Raw genomic sequence first — 19,910 nt, forward strand, 5'->3', positions numbered from 1 at the left:
CCCACCAAGGGCTTCAAGAGTGTTTGTCCAACCAAGGCTTCTAGGACTAGTAACTCAACCCAAGCTATTACAGGGCTTCCAATGCGTTTGTCTAACCAGGGCTTCCAGGAACTAGCAACTCAACCCAAGCTAAAAGAAACATGAGAACCAACCAAAAGAACAAATAAATGAATCCACAACACCATTGTTATCTTGGAAATGGAAAGGCTAGGAAAATCCACTGTCAATCCAAGCAAATCTCCATGTCAATGACAGATCGTGACTAATAAACCACATGCATATGCCATGCATTCCAAAACTAGTGAGGAAAACATACATGCAACTCAGTACCTGCAAGAAAAACTTGATGTAGTTGCTGACCCCGATGTCCTCTTTTTTTCCCTGCTCTTCCTTTTCCTTCTTTCTCCAAAACTTCAAGTATCCCACACTCCTCCAAGAGTGCTCCAAGAAAACTCTAAGTGTCCAATAGTATGAGAGAGAGTGAATAGAAAGAGAGCTCCAAAACTGAACTGAAAAAACTCTGTGAACTGATCCTTAGAAGCCTTTTTATTACTATTTTCTTCATTTTCCATTATTTTCCTTCATTTTCATCCTCACATGAAACCTGTCACCTTTCACCTCCCATTTCTCCTAATTTCCATTATTTTCATAAATAAATGTGCCAGAATTCCATTTTTCCTTTCCAAATCCTTTTCCATTTCTTTGCCAATTTTCGTAGCTATTAATCAATCACTAGTGATCCCCATCGCTATGCTTTGCCCAACATTCATCTTGGAATACGTGTCCGATCAACCGTGGTTATTATTTTTCCTTTATTAACTTTTTACATGGATTTTTGAACAGGGCTGTTACAAAACCCTCTCCTTTGGGGGAACACCGTCCTCGATGTTCAATGACACATATAAACAGAAGACTATTGTAGCAAACCATACTTCCCATGGAGCTTTATAACTTAGCTCATTGCAGTATTTACAATGTTCATCCTGCTAAGAAGCAAACCAACATAACAACATGTAAAAACAACCATGGTGAAGACAAGAATCAGAATGATCAACATTGAATTGCATATATTATTCACAATGATACATATTTATAATACATTGGAGTGACTGTTGGATTCATCTTCCAATGTCTCTTAGGCTCCTTTGGTTGTTTATCTTCCACAACATAACCCTTAAAGGATTAGGTGTCCAATATTCCCCTCCTTAATCTGAAGGGGTATGTATGAGTCCAAGAAGTGAGTTGTAATACAAAATTTGCAAAAATTCATGGCAGCATTAGGCTAAATGTGCTCTCTGAAATGTTGGCATAAGGTGGTGGTTTAAGGATGACCACCAACACTGGAACACTTAGTGCAGTTCCTAAAACTCTTCCAAGTCTGGCAAGAAGTTGAAATCTTCTACTAGAGGAAGTGCTCCTAATGCAGCTTTGAAGAGGGAGGCCTGCAACCTGGAAAGGGAGGTCTCACCCTGCATAAAAAGGAAGAACCTAAACATGAAAAGGGAGGTCTCAACCTGTGGTGGTTTAAGGATGACCACCAACTCTCGAATTCTTAATGCAATTCTTGGAACTCTTCTAGAACTGGCAAGAAGTTGAAGTATTTTGTTAGAGGAATTGTCCCCAATTATTTGAAGAAGGAGAAACTCAACCTGAAGAGGGAGATCTCAACCCCGCATAGATGGTTTAAGGCTTCCCACCAATCAATGATATGCTCAGGGGCATCTTTGTCTCTGGCTAAAACTCTGAATCTAGTATGGAAGGTTGTGGCTTAGGCTCGCTTGATGTGGCTTTGAAGCTTGTATATGACCATCACTTCCCCCCCCCCTGTCAGATAAGGTGAGAAGATGAAGAAAACTCAACTGCAAGACTGTTCAATACTCTAGAACAAGTTCTGACATATGACTGAAATATCTTCTTAGTTGTTGAAGCCCATTGCTGAGAAGTGATCCATCCAAGATGAATCTTTGTTCTTGCAGGAGGATTGTTTTTGAAGCATCTGTGTGAAGAATGAGTGGTTTTACGATAGTGCTCACATGGATGAATATCAAAACAATGATCTTTCATATGGCCAACTTGATCACAATGTTGGCATTTAGCATTTTGTTGTGGCTATTGTGGAAGAGGACCAGAATCCAAAACAACTGAAGGTGAATTGTCATGAAGAAACCCAGCACTTTGAAATTGAATGGGCTTGGAATAGTCTGGAATATGAAAGGACACATCCTTTTCATATCCAAGACTTGTTATGTGCTTTTTATGGACAAGCTCTTCCCAAGTTTGATGATGGGTTTGGGAAGTGCAAACTGAACTTCTACTTCTTTCTGCAAATCTTCTCCTTCATTGGGTACTAGATCACCAATATTAATTTGTTGTTGATGGGAAAACAAGTTCAAATCAGTTACTCTTTTTTTGCAACTCATCTCACTGAAGTTGGTACTCCAACTGCAAAAAATCCATGTTTTCTTGTGCATTTTGTAGACAAATTTCAATGTTGCAAAGAGTGTCCTTACTGATTTTTACCATCCCATCAACACTGTAATGTATCAGAGTATTTAACAACTCTAATGCATTATCAACTCTGGTCATTTTCTTCATTATCAAACTTGCACTTTAAGAAACTAATCATAACTATTAACTAATGAGGATGAAGAAATGCCAACTCAATACATTCCAATTGGATTATATAATAGGGAGGTCAAATCAATGTACACCTACATCTCAATACTTGATTCTGAGTTAAAAAATAAGTGTTTTGATGTGAATAAAGTCACTAACCCGTATTGACTCAAAAGGGCACTAAAAACTCTTTTAACTTTAAATTTGTAGATTAGCTGGGCTTCGCTTCCTCTCATTTTCGAACTTGAAAAATCCCTGCATGTGTGTAAAACCACAACTCTTATGCTCGTTGGTAGCTCCACTATTTGAGCCAATTATTGAGAGAGAAAGGAGTGCTTCCTGTCTATTTTATTCTGGTTAGAACCAGTCCTTTGGTTGGGCTTTGATTTCAAAATGTTTTCCCTTTAAAGTTTTCAAAGTTAATTTCATTCTAGCTGCGAAATTTTATGAGAAACCCCACAAAAATTGACTAGAAAAGAGCGGAATGCAACCTTGATGACGAAAATTATGAATCCATTCACTTGTAAGGACAGCGAGGGCATGAAAATCCTACTAAACAAAAATTCTGACCAGATTTTAGCAAAATTAGTGCCAAAAAGATAGACTGGCCCACTCACTGGCTATAAGGAGAAGAAAGGAATTTTTCGTTCTCAGAGAACAATAGGTGAAACATAGGAGCAGTTACAGCATAAATATCTATGAGGCGATGTGGAGATAATTTAGATTCGAAGTATATTATAACTCTGGCAGAGAAAGGAGGGAGCTTTGTGGAGGCAAGATGCAATTGGGAACAACCTAACAATCGCACCAGAGGCCTTCACATTTACAACACTCTTTGCGGAGACAAAGTCCCTTTTAACAATATAAATGGTTTCAATATTGTTAAATGGTACATTTTTTGTCCATAGCGATGGAAGTCTAAGAGACCAGAGATCACATGGTAATGGAGATAACGTAGGGTTCTAGACACTAGAATCAACATGATGAATCCCTAGGCAATATGCTACTGGCATTTATGGTACAAATCAATCATGTTGATCCTATGCAACTATCCACAAAGAGGAACCTACAGGTTGATATTAGGAAGCATAAAACACATAAACAAATATAGCAGTAGTGGACATAACATAGATATGTACATCTATACGAATAATCATTCACTTTGGTAAACTACTCTGACAACAAAAACCAAGGAGCAACCAATCGTGAAATAACAACCACTAATTCAATAGTAAATAATCGATCTGAAAGTGTATTCCAACCGGGCCGAGATGAGGCTTCAGAAGAGGAATTTCGACTTGGCATTAGAGGATTGAAACGCCACCCTTCGAGTCAATACCAACCATGCCAAATCACTCTCTAGGAAAGGCAGAGCTTTGCACGGGCTAGAACAGTATGCGGAGGCAGCTTCTCTGAACTCATTGGAGCCATGACAATAAACCAGAGGGCTGCATTGTAGCCAAAGATTGTTGGAGATTCAATCAACACATATAAAGGAATTCATACCAGAATTCTATTGTGACACCTTCTACGACTAGAGGACATTTTTCTTTTGAGACACCTTCGATGCCAATGTGCTACCTGTGACTAACTTCCACAACGTTGCACCTCAATTCCATTTTATATACATATAGAATGTTGTGTTGGTCACTACATGCTATACTGGAAACTTTGCTTTAACACAAAAGTAGTTGTAGTGCCACCTTCGGTTTTTGAAGATTGTTGTCTGGTTGTAGAATAATCCCTTAATTTTGTGTATCGCTCCCATTGTTAAGCTACTAAACTCTAGGGTCATGCATTCATGCTTCAGCCCGAAACCACCGCATTGGACTCCTGGATATAGAGATGTGTGTATGCAGGTTTGGTTGGAACATTGAGGAGTCAAGTGTTACACAAATTTTTCCAATTGGGTACAATGTATACCAAAAACAGTTTTGGTGATTTCCCACGGACAACATAGAGGAGATTCCAAGCCTGCCAAAGTCAAATAAATGACAAAGGATAAATTGGGCACATAAAAATAGCAAAAGGTCTGAACATTTTGAGGGAAATGCTCAGATGGGAAGAAATGCAGATTTGACTAGCATATGAGGCCAGAAAACTAGTGGCTAAGACTTGAGTAGGGCAGGAATACGCCTACAGCTCTGATACCATGTTAAACAAAATAATCGCAGGGGCAGAATATGAAGGATAAGTATTGAATTGGATATATTATTCACAATGATACATATTTATAATACATTGGAGTGACCATTGGATTCATCTTCCAACGTCTCTTTGAATCCTTTAATTGTTTATCTTCCACACCACAACCCTTACAGTATTAGGTGTCCAACACAACATAGCAAGTATAACATCATAAATGGCATGAGACCCATATCACTTATTGGAGCTTTATAACATAGCACATGGCAGTATTTACATCCATATACATATGTATATATAGCAAACATCACCAAAACATGTACCAAAAACATATACCAAAGACATATACCAAAACATCCACTCAACTAGTGAATAAGGAAGGATACATAACCCACATCTGATCCTGCCATCTCCCATGTATCTTCCTCGGGCCCAAAGTGCTTCCATTTCACTTTAACCTTCTCGATTGCTCAGTTCCATAGCTTGAGTATCTTTCCCTGCAAAATGCACTGTGGTTACAGCTGGAATTCTCGTTCTAGTTCAACCTGCAATATAAATCAGTCAATCACATGATCAACATCTATAGCATACTTCTTAAGCAATGACACATGGAAAACATCATGGACTTTCACTGTCGAAGGTAGTGCAAGTCAATAGGCTACTAGCCCAATCATCTCAATAATCCTGAAAGGTCCACAAAATTGGGGTGCCAGCTTATGATCAAATCTACAAGGAGCTCTTCTTTGGTTTGATGCATAAGTACATTTGTTCCCCAACCTGGAACTCCTTGAACAACCTAATCTAATCTACGTAGCTCTTCTTCCTATCATGTGCTTCTTTCAGATCCTTCTTGATAACCTGCATGTCCCGCTCCATGTCTGCCAATATGTCTGGTCCAATCAACACCCTGTTAACTGGATTACTCCAATTGATGGGAGTATTACAACTCTGCCCATATAATACCTCAAGCAGACTCATCCTCAGTGACTCTTGGTACCCATTATTGTAAGTGAAGTCTACCAATGGAAGGTACTCTTCCCACTTTCATTGTTATTACATCACATACATCCTCAACATGCTCTCCAATATCCTGTTGACCCTCTCTATTTGTCCATATATCTATGGATAATAAGTTGCATCAAAGGTAAACTATGTGCCCAATCCTGCAAATAACTCCTTCCAAAACTTGGAAGTGAAATTCGCATCCCTTTCTGACACAATATTCTTCGAAACTCCATGCAATTTGACCACGTCCCTGATGAAGATATGTGCTACATCACTCACTGAGAATGTAGACTTCACTGGAATGAATTACACTACCTTTTTCAACCTGTCCACCACTACCATGATGGAATCATTCTGTCTCACTGTCCTTGGAAAACATGTGATAAAGTCCATGGAAATGACCACCCATTTCCACTTTGGAATTGGAATCAGCTGTAACATTCCACCTAGATGTTTACACTCTACCTTCACTTGTTGATAATCTATGCACCTAGCCATAATATCTATTGTGTCTCTCTTCAAATTAAGCCAATAATAGAATTTCTTCACTATTGTCAGTGTCTTCTGATAACTTGGGTGACCTGAATATGGTTTCGCATGAAACTCCCTCAAGGTCACCTTCTTGGGCTCACTTTTATTTGGCACATATGTCATGTTCCTAAATCTAACCAATCCATCTATTGTGAGACGATAATCGACATCATGTGCACCTGCATCTATACATGTACTTGTACCACTACCTGTACCTGTACCACTACCTGCACCTGTACTTATACTTTGTTGCAACCTGTGCACAATATCCATATACTTGTCATCGGGTTGACCTGCCTACAAGATCCTATCCTATAAATTTGTCCCATAGGAGCTCATAGATGCTATGTGATTGATCCAAGACCTTTTGCTTAAGGATGTATTTAGAATTAATATAACAGAGCATGTTAACCAGGTAAAATAAAACCACATGAAAAGGAGTAAAGAAACATAAGAAATCATGAGATCAAACACACAACGATTTGATATCGAAGTTCACCTAGTGTGGGTTACGTCTCTGAGCCCTGGTGTCAAGAGTGGGGAGGCTGCTTCATTAATGCTACAAATGATGATGATGTGTATGGTATGTTCTTTGTCATTATAAGGATGAATACCCTCAACTAGAGTGGCATGTATCTCCATGAGATGTTCTCCCTATAGGAACTCTCACTCAAATGGGAATTCCTTTAGCATGAAAATAAAATCTCACATGATGTGGCATACAAGTATCCCTCAACATAATGGTAATCAGGGATCTCAACAAAAAAACATCATCTCAACAAAAAAGAAGAAAAGCATGATATAATTACATCATATACCTCTGCTTTTTGAGATAGACGAAAAATGCAATGCTCAATTGTTGAAACAGACACTACCGCTAAATTCATGGCATGAAATCGTGCCAAACAACTATAAAATTTACCCCTTTCTGACACCGTCAAATTATGGACACTCAAGAATCTTGAAGATTCCCCTAAATATATCTTCCTGAAGATGGACGAAAAATATGATGCTCGGATGAAGATTATGAGCACACCACTATGCTCCCTACGAAATTCTGTGAAAAATGACTATAAAGTTGGCATCATTCTGCCTCGGCCAAAATATGCCTCCAAGGGAATCTTTTAGATTCGACAAGATTCTCAAAGATTCCTCGTTGCTAGACACCTGCATTTTTGCTACTCAGATGGGGAAATGAACTGCACGATTTGACTCTTGGAAATAAAATGTGCAAAAATGACTATAAGCTTGTCACGTTCTGACACTGGCATCTCTGGCCCTCTAAGAGAATATTTTTTGCTTCTACAGATTCTCCACGTTCATGGTTCCACTTCTCCTCCTAGGCAAGGTTCCATTGCTCCTCCCCTAGCCTCCCCTGTTGAATGAATTGAGTGGCTCATATATTAGCTTTCAGGCGGATATTCCCAAGTGGACTGTTTGGTCCATTGGCAAGATCTCTATAATAGGAGCAGGGTGGTAGGGGGTTCCAACCCTGTCGACCCCTCAAATAGTATGTTGCTTGTAATTTTGACTTGTAGTTAATTCAAATCGACGACGGTTTAAATTAATGGTAGTTAATGTTTGTTTTGGGCACCTTTGAAAATTGCAATGTGACATAACCATTTGCAATGGTCATGATCACAGTTAGCGGTTTTGAAACGAGTTTTAACAACAATCGTAACATTTATACTTTATGTGGTGTTGGCGTATTGCATTTTCGATTGGTGGTTTGTTTTCATATATGGTCCCATATAATGCAGTTGGGGGTTGTATAGAATGTGGGGCCACCTATTGGGGGCGAGCCCACGTGGGTCGAGTGGGTTCAATCCCCTCTAGCCCCACCATATGCCGACATATGTCATTTGGAGAGCGGGTCCTCTAGTCACTGCTTTATAACGTATTTATGTATATATGAAATTTGATCGGTGGGCTAGCCACACCCTTCCCCTTTTCTCTAAATTGTTTTTCATTTTTAATAACCATATTGGTCATTTTTAAATTTGCCAAAAATAAGGGTCACCAAACAAATTAACAGTTCAACAAATTCGCCCATTCCGGTGGCCGGATTCCATGCACCGAGTTTCTGCAAATTTGTTGCCTCCTTAAGCCTGCCACTTGTCCAGCTTTGACCAAAACTTTGACCAGCCATAACTTTACCATACGAACTCGTATTTGAGTGTTGTTTGCACTGTTGGAATTAGGACAGTGAGAACTACAATCTTTTCCTAGTTTCAATTTAATTTGAGGACTTGGATTATTGAGCTTTTCTGAAGCCACTTCTGAATCTGAACATGTCTTGAGCCACTTGGATCATTCCTCCCCACTGAGGAGATTTTGAGCCTCCAAAAGCATGAACATAATCTGCAACTACTATGTTACACTGTCTGTGCCACAAGTGTCCTGACAGGTCACCCTTCCTTCTCCTTCTTCCTTGTCCTTTAGAGCCATAAGTCATGAACCGACACCTACATCCTTTGCAAACTTGTATTACAATCTTTGCAAACTACATGCTCAATGACCAATGAATAATGACCCAAGCATCCCCATACTTACCAAGAGTTTATAAGACATACTCTTTGGTCAAGTTTACGTCAGAATAGAATTAAATACCCCAGCTATCAATAAAGTCCAAAACATCATTGTTTCCTTAACAAGCAATGGAAAACACATCATCACTTTTACAATTATTGCAACACATGATTTACAAAATGAGGCCATGACAAGCTACCATGTCTAGAAAAACCATCTCTCACTCAACAAAGTGAACCACCAGGAGTGTGGCAGATTTGCTTGTCGAACATTTTCACCAACTGGTTTCTGCATGGGCACTTTGCCCTTGAGACCCTTCTCTGGATGGAGCCTCCAACACATGGATCTTTGATGACCACCTCTATTGCAATGACTGCAAAAAGTCTTCTTACTCTAGACCTTCTTAACCTGATTCCTTCCTTGATGTGGAGAAGGCCTTTCACACCTCATCCTCTTTCTTGTTTTCATTCTCTTCCAACACTCAACAACCACATGGTTAAGTAAACCACAAAAACTAAATAGTTTTATATGACATGATTTATATTCATCATTAACATGCTGGTAATAAAAATAAACTTTAGAATACTAAGACTTGTTATACCTCTCTCAACTATCTCTGGTGCAATTCTGGCGATGAGATCTTGCCTTAGCTCTTTCTCTGCGATGTAAACTTTCATGGGAGGATGGTGATGTGTTCCCATCATTCTCTTTCCTCCACGGTTTCAACAATGTCTTGGAAGCTTCCGACACCTTTGAGCACTCTCCTTCAGTGTATCCCAAACTTGCGATTCAAGGTATTTGCACCACCTCCAATGGTTCAGTAATTCCTTGAACATTAACACCAAGTCCTCCCCCTTTATACCCCATCTTAGTAAGGAGTCTCATGCCTGTTCCCGAAATGGGTACCTCCATGTTTCCAACAAAAATAATGTCATGTGAAAATGAAACTAAAGAATGATCAACATTGTTTACCTCAGTTGTCAATTATGGAGTAGGTGATGATGACTTTGCTAAGCCTTCATTGCGCTTCAACTCTTCCAAGGCCCCTTCCGTGGCTCGCAACTAAAGATGCAGTCTCTTCTTCTCCTCTTTCTCTTCTCGTAGAATTATCCTCAATTTAACATTCTCTACTTGAAGGCTTTGATTGATCTCCACATCTAAATGATTAGAAGACGATGAAGAAGATGAATGTACATTTGAGGGGGTAGATGGAGCATCGTCCTCTGCTATTTCTTTCTCCTGTTCCTTTCTTGCCATTTTCTTCTCATAATCTTCATATGTTATATCCACCAGATGTGCCATTTTGAGGAGGTTCTCATAGAGATATTTGTTGTTCTCCATTTCCCTTCTTGTTGCACATTCAATCTTCACACTCACAATTCACATCAGCAAGAAGACAGCTATGATACCAAACTTGATCCAAGGTCTTTTGCTTAAGGATGAATTTAGAATTACATATAAAAAAGCATGTTAACCAGGTAAATTAAAACCACATGAAAAAGAAGTGGAGAAACATAAGCAATCATGAGATCAAAGACACAATGATTTGATAACAGAGTTCACTTAGTGTGGGTTATTTCTTTGGGCCCTTGTGTCAAGATTGGGGAGGACACTTCATTAATGTTGCAAATGATGACAATGTACATGGTATGTTATTTGTCATTACAAGGATGAATATCCTCAACCAAAGTGGCATGTCTCTCCATGACACATTCTCCCTATAAGAACTCTCACTTAAAAGGGCATTCCTTCAGCATGACAATAAAATCTCCCATGACGTGGCATACAAGTATCCCTTAACATAATGGTAATAAGGGATCTCAACAACAAAAACATTATCTTAACAAATCAAAATAAAAACATGATATAACTGCATCATATACCTCCACTTTCGAAGATGGCCAAAAAATACAAAGCTCCGCTTCTGAAACAGACACCACCTTTGAATTCATGGTGCGAAATCGTGTCAAACGACTATAAACTTTTCCTCTTTCTGACACCATCAAATTCTGGACCCTCAGGGATCTTGAAGATTCCCCCAAAGATTCCTTCTTGAAGATGGCCGAAAAATCCATTGCTTAGATGAATATTATGAGCACACCATTACGCTCCCTACAAAATTCTATGAAAAATGACTATAAGGTTGGCATCATTTTTCCTCGACCAAAATTTGCCTCCAAGGTAATCTTTAGATTCCACAAGATTCTCCAAAGATTCCTTGCTACTATACAACTGCATTTCTGTTGCTCAAATGGGGAAACAAACTGCATGGTTGGACTCCTGGTGAGAAAACATACAAAAATGACTATAAGCTTGTCACGTTCTGACACTGGCATCTCTGACCCTCTAAGGGAATCTTTTCGGCATCTCAAGATTCTCCACGTTCATGGTTTCACTTCTCCTCCTTGGAAAGGTTCCATTGCTCCTCCACTAGCCTCCCCCGTCGAATGAATTCAATGGATCATATATTAGTTTCCAGACAGATATTCCCAAGTGGACCATTTGTTCTGTTGTCAAGAGCTTTGTAATAGGAGCAAGGTGGTCAGCAGGTCCAACCCCACCGACCCCTCAAATAATATGTCACCTATTATTTTAACTTGCAGTTAATTCAAATTGGCAATGGTTTATTGTAATGGTGGTCAACATTTGTTTTGGGTTCCTTTTAAAATTGGAATGTGACATAACCGTTTGAGGTGGTCATGGTCACGGTCAGCGGTTTTGGAACGAGTTTTAACGATGATCGTAACGTTTATACATTATGTGGTGTTAGCATATTATATTTTGGGTTGTCAATTTGTTTTAATATATGGTCGCATATAATGCGGTGGGGGGTTGTATACAATGCGTTGCTACCCATAGGGGACCAACCCATGTGGGTCGGGCAGGTTCAATCCCCGTCGGCCCCATCATATGTCAACACATGTCATTTGGAGAGCGGGTCCTCCAGTCACCACTTTATAACGTATTTATGTATATATGACACTGATCGGTGGGCCCGCTGGACCTGCCCCCTTTTTTAATTATTTTTCGTTTTTAATAACCATATTGGTCATTTTTAAATTTTCCAAAAATAAGGGTCACCGAAAAAATTAACGGTTCAACGAATTTGCCTGTTCCGGTGGTTGGATTTCGTGCATCGAGTTTCTTCCAATTGTTTCCTCCTTAAGCCTGCGACTTGTCCAACTTTGACCAACGATAACTTGACCATATGAACTTGGATTTGAGTGGCATTCACACCGTTGGAATCAAAGCGAAGAGCACTACGATCTTTTCCTTGTTTCACTTCAATTTGAAGACTTTGATTATTGAGATTTTTTGAAGCCACTTCTAAATATGAGCGTGTCTAGAGCCATCTAGATTAGTGATTTACCTATATCTTCTTGCTAAGAGCATCTGCCACCATGTTCTATTTATCTTCGATATACCTAATCTCAAAGTCGAACTCACTGATCATGGCCAACCACTGAGCATTCCTGCCATTTAGATTTGGTTGGTCAAATAGATGCTACAAACCACTGTGATCACTCATCGATACAAACCTCCTGTTAAGAAGATAATGCCTCCACATCTTCAATGCATGTATGATCGCTTCCAACTCAAGATCATGTGTTGAGTAGTTCTGCTCGTGCTCATTCAGTTTCCGTGACTCGTAGCATACCACCTGTCCATCCTACATAAGGACTCCACAAAGTCCTCTCTTGCAAGCATATGTACATACTACAAACTCTTTCTTCGGATCTGCAATCTTTAACACTGGTGCATGTGTCAACCACTGCTTGAGCTACTCAAAACTGGTCGCTCACTCCTGTCCATTCAAACCTCTTACCTTTCCTCTGCAATATTGTGATAAGATAAGCAATATGTGAGAATTTCCTGATGAACCTCCTATAATAACATACTAACCCGATGAAATATCTCACCTCATCCACATTCTTGGGAGTTACCCACTCCATGATAGCTCCTACCTTTTCTGGGTCCACTACTATGCCATCCTTGGAAACCACATGTCCCAAGTAGTGTACCTCAGTCTGAAAGAAAATGCACTTGCTAAGATTAGCATACAATTGATGCTCTCTCAACAATCTTAACACTGTTGCTAAATGCTCTTCATGCTCTTCTGCATTTTTTGAATATACCGATATATCATTAATGAACATAATAACAAACTTGTCCATATGCAGACACACCACACTATTCATCAAGCACATAAAGGTAGTTGGAGCATTAGTTAAACCAAATGGAACTACAACAAACTCATAATGCCCATACCCGGTCTAGAAAGTTGTCTTGTATATTGTCTCTTCTTTAATGTGTACCTGATGATATCTAGATCTCATATCAATCTTCGAGAACATTTTTTCTCCCTTCAACTGATTAAACAAGTCATCAATCCTCGACAAGAGATACCTGTTCTTGATGGTCACTTTGTTCAACTGCCTGTAATCAATGCATATTCTTAGAGTACCATCCTTCTTCTTCACAAACAATATTGGTGTGACTGAAGGTGATACACTTGGCCTAATGTACCCCTTGTCCAACATTTCCTTCAACTACAGCTTCAACTCTACCAACTCAGGTATACTCATCATGTAAGGTGCCTTTGATGCTAGAGCTACCCCTAGCACCAACTCAATAGAAAAGTCTACTTCCCTGTAAGGTGGCAAGTATGAAATATCTACAGAAAATACATCCTGAAATTGTTGTAGAATTGAGTACCTTCTCAAAACATTTGTATCCTCTTCTTACCTTTGTCACTAGAAATGTGCACTACAAATAACACACACCCTTTCATGTAACTACGCTTGGCCTGCATAGTTGTCACCATTTTAACTAATGTTGCTTTCTTATTACCCCGCAAGACTATTTGTTCCCCATTGTCATCCAAGCACTCAATGGATTTGTCGTAACAATCCACCTTGGTTCTATGAAGGTACTATTAGCACTCTGTAAATTTCTCTAGGCTGAAAAGAGAAATGCAGAGGTAACCACTGACCACTTTTAGGCTAGAATCCAACCCTACTAGCCTTGGAGAGGGCTCTCTCATTGTGTTCTTCTCTCAATCAACTAAATGACTGAAAGTTTCTAGATCTTAGGCTGGCTATGATGATCAAAGGGTAGTTTTAGGCTTGATGTCTAAAGGTAAGTGTAGGAAAGTAAAGCTACTCTAGATCAGATCATTGTTTTAGATCCAAGTGAATAAGGGATATGATGAAATTCGAACAGAGGAAAGATAGGAAGACTTATTGATATCAAATCAAATTTCATTGCAGTGAATGGGTGAGTGGAGCATGAGGAAAGAGGACAAATTGAGCATCAAAACACTGATGAGTTCATATTTCCATAGAGGAAAAAGATAACACATATGATCAGTTGATTTAAATCAGAGCACTAAGTGAATTCTGAAAATATTTCCTTTCAAACTAAGCATGAGGAATGTTTACACCATGAAAATATATATTATAAATATATCATAAGGAAACACACAAAAGTGTCATAAATAAACATATATACCAATAATTACTAACACAAGTATCTCTATCAAAATTGCACCTGCCTTCTTCTATTCACTTGGGAAAATGATACAAAAATTTCAGAAAATGTAGACTAGCTTCCTTTCCACACTAACTAGGCCCTTTTCTCATGTTTTTACATCATTATATACAATATGGAATTTGAATTACCACTCTAGGTGGTTGAATTTTCTTCATAGAAGTCAAACTAAGCTAGATACAATGCATTCCTACTCACTTAGCTGAAAAATAGGAGCAGTTTTGCTATTGACCAATACATTTTCAAAACACTAACTAAATGGAATATTTTCTTAACAACTTGAATTACATGATTTAATGCTACTAGACACCTATTCAACTACTCGAAACTGCTTTTAGAAGTCAAGAATTCGAATTTGCAAGCGAAAAACACTAATTGTCTAGTTACGCCGCAAATTTGCAGCAAGTCTACTACGAAATAGGGACTAAATTTATGGAAAAATAGGGGTCAAATACTAGCTCATATCTCTTGAATCCTTATATCTGTTACGAAACAAAATGATTTTTTTTATATGAGAGTGTCCTTGAGAGAAACCTCTCTCAATTTCCATAAATCATTCTCCATCTCCTCACAATCTGCACCTAAACATCATAACTAAAACTGGAAATGACAAAACCTGAAAAATAGACTGCAAATATGCATTTTAATATTACAATATATGAAACCTATGCTGAAAATGAAGGAGGTTTTTGTTATTTGGTCTGTTCTTGACAAAAACCTCTTTTTTTTTCCAAATTAAGCTCCATTTGGACAGAAACAACTTTTGAAAATGATGACAAAAAAAATCAATTTCGTAGCAAGTCCAAGTCCATGCTTTGTATGTTTGCACACCTCCTTTGGAAAATTGGATCAAATGGGTAGGCTTGAAATGTCTATATTATGGTGTATAAATCTTGAATGAGTCTCTCCAACTCTCGCAGACCTCCTAGATGGTTGATTCCCACTTGTGCAACAGATTCGCAACAAGTCCAACATTTCAAGCTTATGATGGCCTTTCTGCTTCAAAATGGTTGAGGAGCACTCTTACCACATAAAAAATCCTTATAACACCTTATAAATCTTTCAAAACTAAAAAACTCCCACACTTCACCAAAATGAGGGACTATGCAACTTATGCAACAAATTGGTAACAAATGGGAATGTGTGTCCAAGGTTGGTATACTTCGGGTCTTTTGCAAACTCTGAGACTGGTTGGAGGGTGTTCAACAAGCTTCATGTAATGTGAAATATTGAACAAAAAAGAGAAAAAAACTTACTTAGAAACCTGAGAGAATTTTCATCTCCTTGTGCAGCAGTTGTGTAGCACTGGTTACTTGCATAGCAGTTGCGCAACCATTGCTTCCGTCAAGATTTAAATATTCTTTTTCGGTTTTTGAAACCTTCTTTCACCTTGACATTGCTCCATCACTCAGAATGAATCACATATGAGGGAGAATGGGAGAGTTTCAAGGAAATTTGAATTTTATGCCATTGAAAACCTCTTTCTTGTCATGATGGTGGTTTTGAATGATGAAAGTGAAGTGACATGAGAGGGTACTTTTACAATCATGAGTAGGACATGACACTAATTGACTCATAACTAACCCTAAAATGACTCATATGACTGACATGACCTCTACAAATGACTTATAATGAACAAATTCCTTATGACATGACCCCTTTCACTCTCATAATAACCCTTTTCCCTCCATGATCTCAAACTTCAAATTATGACCCCTCATGGACTCTTTATGACTTTACAAATTCGAATTAGGGTTAATAGACTCTTTTATGACACAAATATTTACAATGAATTTGACCAATTTGATTCTTTTGTACAAAGACCCTTCATAGGCTAACTTTTTACAACAAGACCCCCAAATGAATAGTAAGACATAAATACTATGATCCCTATATTATAGGACCCTAACAGGTACAACCAATCCATTCCCAACAACATATTGTATGATCCCAATGACAATACATTCAAATGTGTTGCGGTAGGCATACCACTCAAATCAAATGTACAAGCTCTTACCCAATGATGAACTCTCTTCTTGGTACCTGTAGCCAACTGCACTGACCAAGACTCTACATTCACTTCTTTATTCAAACCACACTTATCCACCAAGTCAAGATTAACATAACTATAATTAGATACAGGGTCAATAAAAAATAGAAACAACTTGATCACAAAGCTTACCATCCATCTCGATGATAGATGCATGTCTGTTATCTAGCGCTGCATAGATCCTATGAATACTCTGCCCAACATCTCCCATTGTATGTGCCTCCTGAGCACTATAGATCTATGTATACCACCCTGATGTTGTGGACAATTTGTCCTACAATGCTCTCCTCCACAAGTTCAACACTGCAAAGGCTTCTAGCCTTCATCCTTATTCTTCTCCTTAGATCAAAGTCCATGTCCTCTATCAGATACATTGAACTTCTTAGATGGTGTTGCATTCTCTTTATGACATGTACCCCGAGGTCTTGCTCGCTTCTTGTCCCATTTTCCTTTGTTCTTTGCATTACCTTTCTAGTCTATCTTAGTCACAAATCTGCGCTTCAATTTCTCATGGCAATGCTTTAGCTTTCAGATGGCCTCCTCCAATGATCTAGGCTCATCAAACGTAATCCTGTCTTTGAATGCAATCGATAATCCATTAGTTAATATCTTAATCTTGGCCTTCTCTTCCTTGAGGTAAGGCACATACCTTAACAACTCCTGAATTCAGCTAGTGTACTCCTCATCTAAAATCAATCCCATCTTTAGCTCATAGAATTATTTTGCCATGTCATCAAAGTATCTCTTTGATAGATACTTCTTTCAGAATAGCCTCTCAAACTCACTCCAAGTCAACTCCTTCTCATAAATACCTCTGACATCCTTCGCATCTTCCCACCAAATATATGCTTTATGTTTGAGACTAAATGTAGCTATTCTAGCTTTCATGTTCTCTGAATAATCATGCAACCTGAAGAACTTCCTCATACCAAACAACCATGCCTCCACATCCTGTGATTTCTTCATCTCTCCATCAAATGTAGGTGGCTTTGATTTCTTAAAATCATCTAACAAATATCCCCTATCACTCCTCGTATAAGGATGATAATGATCCCGATCATAATGCCTGTCAGAACCATGACTGGAATAGTACATGTGTCTATCACCTCTCCTATCCAGAGTGTCCAAGAACCTGCCATCTTTGATTGTGTCATCTCTATCTGACCTATATCCACTAGGAGATTTACTTCCATATTCCCCATTAGTTCTATCCTCCTGCTCATGGTTGATCCAAAGTGGTCCATGTCGCTGCAATTTTGACAAAATCTGAAGTATCACTGCATTTACCTCTACTAATTTCTCTCGTGTTTGTATGATTTTGTCATTCTCTACCTTACGACTCCTTATTTTTTCCTTCAAGCTTCTCAATGTATTTGCCAAATCAGAAGAGTTCCCAACACCACACTGCTCATTTGATCCATAGGGACATTATTGGGAACTGTAGTCTACCATCTTTCTAGTCATATTTGATATTCTTCCTACAAGGTATATCATGTCAGCTAAACCAAATCAAAATAAACCAATGTACCTTATCATAATTCAGGGAGGATACCTCGTCTGCAAGATGCAAGTGTGGCGTGATTTCAATTATGTAAGTGCGGTTTCCTTTATGCAAGTGTGGTGTGATTTCATTTATGCAAGTGTGGTGTGATTTCATCTATGCAAGTGTGATTTCATTTTCAAGCAAGTGTGATTTCCTTTATGCAAGTGTGATTTCAATTTCTTTATGTTTGGTTTGGTTTGGATTAGATTGATTTAATTTGTTTTGTAATTAGTTTTAATTGCATTAGATTAATCTATTCTGGTAAATAATAATCTAGTACATATAGTACATGTATACCTCATAAGTTCTACGAACCCTGGGTTGACAAATAATGACATGGATTTAACTCACAATTAAATAACTCAACAATTTTCCGGATGGATTTCGGAATTTGAGGTGGAGGTGGTCTCAAGTTTCATTCCCAAAGGCCTATGAATCCCTTAACTGGTTTTGGCAAGATACATGGTAAAGCTTAAGGGAGAAGTCTTGGTTTAGGGCCTAGTGATTCAGGTTTGGATTGTGGTAAAGCCTGAGAGTCTAGTCTTGATTTAGGGTCTAGTGATGAGGGATTGGATTGTGGTAAATCCTGAGAGACAAGGAGACGGAAATTTTCCTCAAGGATAGTGATGGATTCCGGATGGCATTCCAATTTTGGTTCGGTTATGATCGGAGCACCGGTTTTGGTGTGATCATGGTTTGATGAGGGTGGAGGTGGTTTAACCTTTAGATTCCCTTGGTTTTTCATGGATTGGTTGTTCTATGAAATCCCACTTTCATTCTTGGAATATGGCATAGGGGTGATTGGCTAAAAGAGAGATTTGGTACAACCATGTCTATGGTGTCGTACATGGAAGTCCTGAACCTGGTTAGATTTGCATCTGATTAATAAAAGCTAAGTTCTCTTACTTTTGCACTGGTTTATATGTGGATTTAATGGCTTAGATCATATCTATGATATTTATATGGTTTTATGCTGGTTATTAGCATGGTTAAATGGCTGGTTCATGTCATGGTTATTTCATGTATTTACTTGTAACTGTTAAATGGATGGATGCAAGACCTGATTGATGTTATAATAGTTCAATGGAGAAGGTGGTGATCCTTCTTGTTATGTTTCATAAGTTCTTACAATCATTTTTTATTTGTCTTGTATCCTAGACCTGTAGGTTGCATTGATGCCAAGTGTTTGACAAAATGTCAATCCCAGTTGGGGATGCTCAGGCCTAGTCTCGAGGTTGATTTTTGATTTGTTTATCTTTTCATCGTGTCTTTGATAGGTTTTGAAGGTTATAACAAGTTTTGGGCAGAGGATGCGATTCTGGGCTAGAAAAGTGGCTCAAATCTCGGGGACACTGACACAGGTCTGCTGAAAAGAGTCCAAGGATGCTGGCACATAGGCTTGTGAGAGAGACTTTGGCTTTTGGACACTGTCTTGCCTATAGCATGAGAGTGACCAGGAGTTAGAAGGCTTAAATCATTAGTGGGACTCAGGGACAAGATTTCTGGGTGTCTGACATGTCTCCTAAGGGTACTTTTGTTGATGTGGATGTGTTTGTTTGATTTGTTCTGTCAGTTCCATTTCCTTAAGGTCACGAAGGAAGTTGAATCCCTTATAGTGACCTCTCTCGTCGTATGTTTACCCTGGCTGACCGGTTTCTTGGGTGTACCTGGGAGGAGGGGGTGTTACAGATTGGTATCAGAGTGTGCTTGTGCTCTCCTTCGGTGAAAGTAATGGTCATGCATGCATATCACTTGCATGTGTGTCTCTTACACTTTCATTCCATGTGCTTGATGCATTGCATCATGTTGATCATGATTGTATTAAGGATGTCATGAGGAACTTGATGTGAATTTGTGGGATGCATCATCAGAAGTATACAATTGGTTGCATGTAAATATGTCTCTTACATGTTGATTATATTTCGCTTGACTACATCTTTG

Source organism: Pinus tabuliformis, chromosome 8, assembly GCF_031772625.1.
Source record: "Pinus tabuliformis cultivar Carrire ecotype Pingquan chromosome 8, CPIR1, whole genome shotgun sequence".
Lineage (NCBI taxonomy): Eukaryota > Viridiplantae > Streptophyta > Pinopsida > Pinales > Pinaceae > Pinus > Pinus tabuliformis.